This window comes from Belonocnema kinseyi, chromosome 1, assembly GCF_010883055.1.
Source record: "Belonocnema kinseyi isolate 2016_QV_RU_SX_M_011 chromosome 1, B_treatae_v1, whole genome shotgun sequence".
NCBI classification, from domain to species: Eukaryota; Metazoa; Arthropoda; class Insecta; order Hymenoptera; family Cynipidae; genus Belonocnema; species Belonocnema kinseyi.
The window spans coordinates 110,907,805-110,915,159 of record NC_046657.1 but is presented as its reverse complement, the minus strand read 5'-3'; positions in this window follow the sequence as shown (position 1 = coordinate 110,915,159).

The window sequence follows — 7,355 nt, the reverse complement described above, 5'->3', positions numbered from 1 at the left end:
ATTCGTGGCATCTCTCATCAGCGGCAAGTCTCCCCAGCGGCATCTTTCCCCCAAGAAATATTTTTAAGCACTTCCAAAGATGACGTAACTGCGGCAAGCCTCTCCAGTGGCATCCCTCTCCCGAAAAACTTGTTAAGAACTTCCAAAGGTGGAACAATTGCAGCAAGTCTCCCTAGTGGCATCTCTCCCCGAAAAAAATTTTGTAAGAACTTCTAAAAATGGAAAAACTGCGGCAAGTCTCCCCAGCGGCATCTGTCCTCCAAGAAAATTTTGTCAGGACTTCTAAAAAGGCAAAAGTGTGGAAAGTCTCCTCAGCGCCATCTCTTCCCCAAGAAAATTTTGTAAGAACTTCTGAAAATGGCGAAACTGCGGCAAGTCTCCCCAGCGGCATCTCTCCTCCAAGAAAATTTTGTAAGGACTTCTCAAAATGGCAAAAGTTCGGCAAGTCTCCCCAGAGGCATCTCTCCCCCAACAAATTTTCTAAGTAGTTTTTAAAGATGGAAAAAATGCGGCAAGTTTCCCCAGCGGCATCTCTCCCCTAATAAAATGTTGTAAGGACTTCTAAAATTGACAAAAGTGCGGCAAGTCTCTCTAGCGGTATCTTTCACCCACGAGAATTTTCTGATTACTTCTAAGGATGGTAAAACTGCAGCTAGTCTCCCCAGCAGCATCTCTATCCCTATACATTTTTTTAACTATTTCCAAAGATGGAAAAACTGCGGCAAGTAAAAAAAACTGCTGGGGAGACTTGCCGAATTTTTTCCATCTTCAAAAATACTAAGAAAATTTGTTTTGGGGGGGGGGAGATAACGCTGGGGAGACTTGCCACACTTTAGCGATTTTTAGAAGTACTTACAAAATTTTCTTGGGGGAGAGATGCAACTGGGGAGACTTGCCGCATTTTTGCTATGTTTGGAAGTACTTAACAAATTTTCTTGAGAGAAAGTTGCCGCTGGGGAGACTTGCCGCAATTTTTCCATTTTTAGAAGTTCTTACAAAATTTTCTTTGGGCATAGATTCTGCTGGGGAGACTTTCCGCTTTTTTCCCATTTTTGGAAGTACTCAACAAATTTTCTTGGGAGAGAGTTGCCGCTGGGGAGACTTGCCGCACTTTCGCCATCTTTGAAACTACTTATCAAAATTGTTGTGGGAGAGATGCCGCTGAAGAGACTTTCCGCACTTTTGCCATTTTTAGAATTCTTTACAACATTCTCTTTGGGGAAAGATGCTGTTGGAGAAACTTGCCGCACTTTTGCCATTTTTAGAAGCCCTTACAAAATTTTCTTGGGAGATAGATGCGGCTGGGAAGATTTGCCGCACTTTTGCCATTTTTAGAAGCCTTTACAAACTTTTCTTGGAGGAGAGATACCACTGGGGAGACTTGCCGCACTTTTGTCATTTTTAGAAGTCCTTACCAAATTTTCTTGGGAGAGAGATGCCGATGGGGGGACTTGCCGCAGTTTTGCAATCTTTGAAACTACTTATCAAATTTGTTGGAGGAGAGATGCGGCTGGGAAGACTTGCCGCAGTTTTGCCATCTTTGAAACTACTTATCAATTTTTTGGGGTGGAGGGACGCCGCTGGGGAGACTTGCCGCAGTTTTGCCATTTTTAGAATATCTTAAAAAATTTTCTTCGGGGAGAGATGCCACTAGGGAGACTTGCTGCAGTTGTTCCACCTTTGGAAGTACTTAACAAGTTTTTTCGGGAGAGAGATGCCACTGGGGAAGCTTGCCGCAGTTACGTCATCTTTGGAAGTGCTTAAAAATATTTCTTGAGGAGAGATTCCGCTGGGGAGACTTGCCGCTGGTGAGAGATGCCGCGAATGTGACAATTAATCCTGAGAGACTTGCCGCACTTTTGCCAGTTTGATGTGGATTGCAAAATTTTTCTCGAATGGGAGATGCCGCTGGGGAGTCTTGCCGCGGGCGAGAGATGCCGCAGGTGTGACAATCAGTCATGAGAGACTTGCCACACTTTTGCCACTTTGATGTGGACTTGAACATTTTTACACGTATAAGAGATGCCACTGGGGATGCGGTATAGATGCCGCAGTTGTGACATACCGCAGATGAGGCATGCCGTAGATGTGACATGCCGCAGTTGTGACATACTGCAGATGAGACATTCCGCAGATGTGACAAGCCGCAGATGTGACATTCAGCAGAAGAGACATTACGCAGGTGTGACATATCTCAGATGTGACATGCCGCAGGTGGGACTTGCCGCAGAGAGACTTACCGCATGTGACATGATATGGACCCTGACTGGTTTGTTGCAGTGACCCCAGATTTGAAACGAGGTACATTCCAATACTATCACAGGTCTATGCGCGTGTAAACATAGTAGGAGACAATGTGCATGACTGGGTTACGCGCGCAACCTATTTCTCCTTTTCTGAATATCAAAACTCGAAGGTGCACGATTGCCGGTCGGAACACTTCGGTGGTTCTATTTATATCTCTATCTGCTTTGAAATAAAATCAACAGATTGGGATTTTAATATTTCCAGATTTCGATGCCGGCGATTCTCATGATTTGAATACTTCGCGCGCCTCTTTATATGCGTATATTTTGAGTTACGTTACTTCAAGTATAAAATATGAATGATATAAATATTAATACTATTATATATACACATATTATTAATGATAATATTATAATTGTGTTATAGTATGATAGTCTTATTTATATCTTGACCCGCATTTGAAAGAAGTTAAAGAAATCGTCGATTTTGGAATTCATCTCGTTTGGATAAAAACTCAATTATTTGGTGGAAAAATTAATTATTTTGTTAAAAATGTAACTATTTTGTAAAAAAGTCCACTTTTCTATCAAAAGTTCAACTACTTTGTTCAAATTTATTTTTTTTTTATTTGAAGGTTCATCTCTTTCGTTGAAAATACACTTTTGAAACTGAAAATTTAACTACTTGGTTGAAAGTTTTACTCTTTGATTGAAAACTCATATTTTTCGCTTAAAAAATTCAACTTTTTGTAGATGATTTGTCTTTTTGACTTTAAAATTACATAATTTATTTAAAAATTCATGTATTTTGTTTAAAATTTTGTAGATCATTCATTTTCTTGGTCGAAAATTTATTTTATTGGTTGACAATTTAACAAATTTGTTTAAAATTCATTTTTCCTGTTAAAAATTATTTATCTTCATCTGAAAATGTAACTATTATAGGATTGATTAAAAATTAATCGTATATATTGGTAAAGTTGAAAAATCGTTTTTTGATAGAACATTAATCTTCTTGGTCAAAAATTCACCTTTTCCCTTGAAAATTTAACAATCTTGTTGAAAATTCGTTTTTTTCTTGTTCAGTTCAATTTTTTATCACAGTTTTTATCTGGAAATTGATCTATTCCATTTTTGGTTGAAATTTTATTCTGTACATTGTATTAGTTAAAACACCAATTATTTGATGGAAAATTAATTTATGTGTTTTCGATTATGATTTTTTTTGATTGGAAGAATTTCTAAATAAAATTTTTGGAATTGAATTAAAGGTATTCAGAATTGAAAAATAATTGATTTTACAAGATGATTCTGAATCCCTTCAAAATTAAAGAATTAATAGATATTAGTTTTTAAAATTATTTTCAATTATTACTTCAAATATTATTTCAGTCTAAAATTTTTTTTATTTTTAACTCATTCAATTTGAAATTATTTAATTAAATAAAGAAAATTTCGATAATTATTAGCAATATTTGACGGTTCATTTAAAACAATCCATTATACACAACTATTAAAAACTATACAAATTTCAACAGAATGGTTTCAAATAGAAAGCCTCGAATTGTTAAAATTGTAATGAGCTAAATTTTAACTTTGAACGCTACAATTTTAATTTAAAAAATGATTCAAAATTAATTTAAAACAGGATATTATTTCAAATTATTTGAAACACGATGTAGATATTTGCAGATTTAAACGAAAGTAAGCTTTTTGAGAATTGTAAAATATTTTTAAAATAACAAAAATTGTTGGGATTGCTAAGAAAATTGAAATTGACTTTTTATGTTGAAAAATTAATTTTAAGTGAGCATTTGAAAAGATTTAAAAAATAACAAAAATAAAGAATCAGGACGATTTTAAGGCAAAAAATCTAATTAACAAAATATATCAATTCTCAACCCAAAAGTTTACTTTTTAACAAAATAAATTAATTTTATATCAAATAATTTGTGTTTTAACTAATACAATGTACAGGATAAAGTTTCTAACAAAAATGGAATAGTTCAATTTCCACATAAAAACGATTAATTTTTTATGAATCCTAGAATAGTTACATTTTCAGATACATGAATTTTCAACGAAATTATTAAATTTAAAAGTGAAAAAGACGAATTATCTACAAATGTAGAATTTCTGAAGCGAAAAATATGAGTTTTCAATCAAAGAGTTAAACTTTCAACCAAATAGATCATATTTTCAACCATAATTATAAATCGTTGTTAAAAAACGCGTAATTTTTACAAAGTATTTCAACTCTTAGTGAAATAATCTACTTTCAAACCCAAGAAGATGTTCAATTGATATTTCAACCAAACAGTTTCATTTTTGATCAAAAATGATACATTTTCAACCATAAAGATTAAATTTCTACCAAGCAAGGTCAATTTCCAACAAAATACATTAACTTTCCACGAAATTATTTCATTTTAAAGTCAAAAAGAGTATTATCTACAAAAAAGCTGTCCTTTTAACTCAAAAATATGAATTTTCAACCAAAATTTTAATTTTCGACCAAATAGTTTAACTTTCTAGCAAATTGTTGACTTTTAACGCCCAAAAGATGCATTTTTTACAAAACAGTAAATTTTTAACAAAAAGTTAATTTGAAGGCAAATAGTTGAATTTTCAACTATAATTATGAATACTTAATAATAAAAAATTAATTTTTTGACTAAGTAGTTCAACTATAAGTTAATAATCGAATTTTCCACCCAAAAATTATGATTTTAATTTTTAAAAATATATTTGCATTAACAGCAAAACGACTTTGCAATCAAAAAATATTTACAGTTGACATTTCAACCGAAAAATTTGATTTTTAACCAAAAAGTATAAAATTTCCATAAAACAATTTAATTTCTACAAAGAAAGACGATTTTTTAACAAAATACATGATTTTTTAACCATAAATTGTATAGATTAATTTTCAGTTTCAAAAATGTATTTTCAACAACACATAAAACACATTTTCATGAGAATAGTTAAGTTTTCAACGAAAGAGATGAACCTTCAAAGAAAAAAATAAATAAATTTTAACTAAGTAGTTGAACTTTTGATAGAAGACAGGACTTTTTTACAATATAGTTACATTTTCAAGAAAATAATTAATTTTTTAACCAAATAATTGAATTTTTATCCAAACGAGATTTTGAATATTTTGTGAATATTTGAATTTTAATAACTGATAAAATTATAACGTGAATGATCAAAAAATTGTCCAAGTTTTTCTTTAGGGTGTGATATTGTTTAAACTAAAAAGAACAAGGTAAATATTTGTATTACAAATCTATCTGTGTTTCCTATCTATATATATATTTATATCAATAGTTTAAAAGAAAAAAACTTTAAAGAAAAATGTGGATCGGTGGAAAAAGCCTAAAAGGCATAAAAAACCACCGAAAAGGACCTACAAAAAAATTTGGGAATAAAAAAATAAAAATAAGTGCCCCTCGCCTATAACAAACTAAAAATAAATAAAATCATTTTATATAATATAAACATAAACAGTTAAAACACCAATTATTTGATCGAAAATTAATTCATTTTGTTAAAAAGTAAACTTTTGGTTTGAAAATTGATATATTTTATTAATTAGATTTTTTCCTAACATTAAAAAACTGCAAAGTAAAAAAATTGACTTAAAATCGTTCTGATTCTTTCTTTCTTTATGTTTTACATCTTTTCAAATACTCATTTAAAATTAATTTTTCAAAATAAAAAGCCATTTTCAATTTTTTTAGCAATCAGCACAATTTTTGTTATTCTTTTTAAATATTTTACAATTCTCAAAAGCTTTTTTTTTTAAATCTGCAAATATCTACATCGTGTTTCAAATTATTTGAAATAATTTCAAGTTTTAAATTAATTTTGAATCATTTTTTAAATTAAAATTGTAGCGTTCAAAGTTAAAATTTAGCTCCTTACAATTTTAACAATTCAAGGCTTTCTATTTGGAACCATTCTGTTCAAATTTGTATAGTTTTTAATAGTTGTGTATAACGGATTGTTTTAAATGAACCGTCAAATATTGCTAATAATTATCGAAATTTTCTTTATTTAATTAAATAATTTCAAATTGAATGGGTTAAAAATAAAAAAAATTCAGACTGAAATAATATTTGAAGTCATAATTGAAAATAATTTTAAAAACTAATATCTATTAATTCTTTAATTTTGAACGGATTCAGAATCATCTTGTAAAATCAATTATTTTTCAATTCTGAATACCTTTAATTCAATTTCAAAAATTTTATTTAGAAATTCTTCCAATAAAAAAAAATCATAATCGAAAACACATAAATTAATTTTCCATCAAATAATTAGTGTTTTAACTAATACAATGTACAGAATAAAATTTCAACCAAAAATGGAATAGATCAATTTCCAGATAAAAACTGTAATAAAAAATTGAATTGAACAAGAAAAAAGCGAATTTTCAACAAGATTGTTATATTTTCATGGGAAAAAAGGTGAATTTTTGACCCAGAAGATTAATGTTCTATAAAAAAACTATGTTTCAACTTCAGCAATATATACGATTAATGTTTAATCAATCCTATAATAGTTACATTTCCATATAAAGATAAATAATTTTTAACAGAAAAATGAATTTTCAACAAATTTGTTAAATTGTCAAACAATAAGATGAATTTTCGATCAAGAATATTAATGATCTACAAAAAAGACAAATTTTAAACAAAATACATGAATTTTCAACGAAATTATTTAATTTTAATGTCCAAAAGAAAAATTATCTACAAAAAGTTGAATTTTTTAAGCGAAAAATATGAGTTTTCAATCAAAGAGTTAAACTTTCAACCAAATAGTTAAATTTTTTAAATTTTCAGTTTCAAAAATGTATTTTCAACGAAAGAGATGAACCTTCAAATATAAAATAAATAAATTTGAACAAAGTAGGTGAACTTTTGATAGAAAAGTGGACTTTTTTTACAAAATAGTTACAGTTTTAACAAAATAATTAAGTTTTCCACCAAATAATTGAGTTTTTATCCAAACGAGATGAATTCCAAAATCTCTGATTTCTTTAATATCTTTCAAATGCGGATCAAGATACAAAATAAGACTATTATAATATAACACAATTAT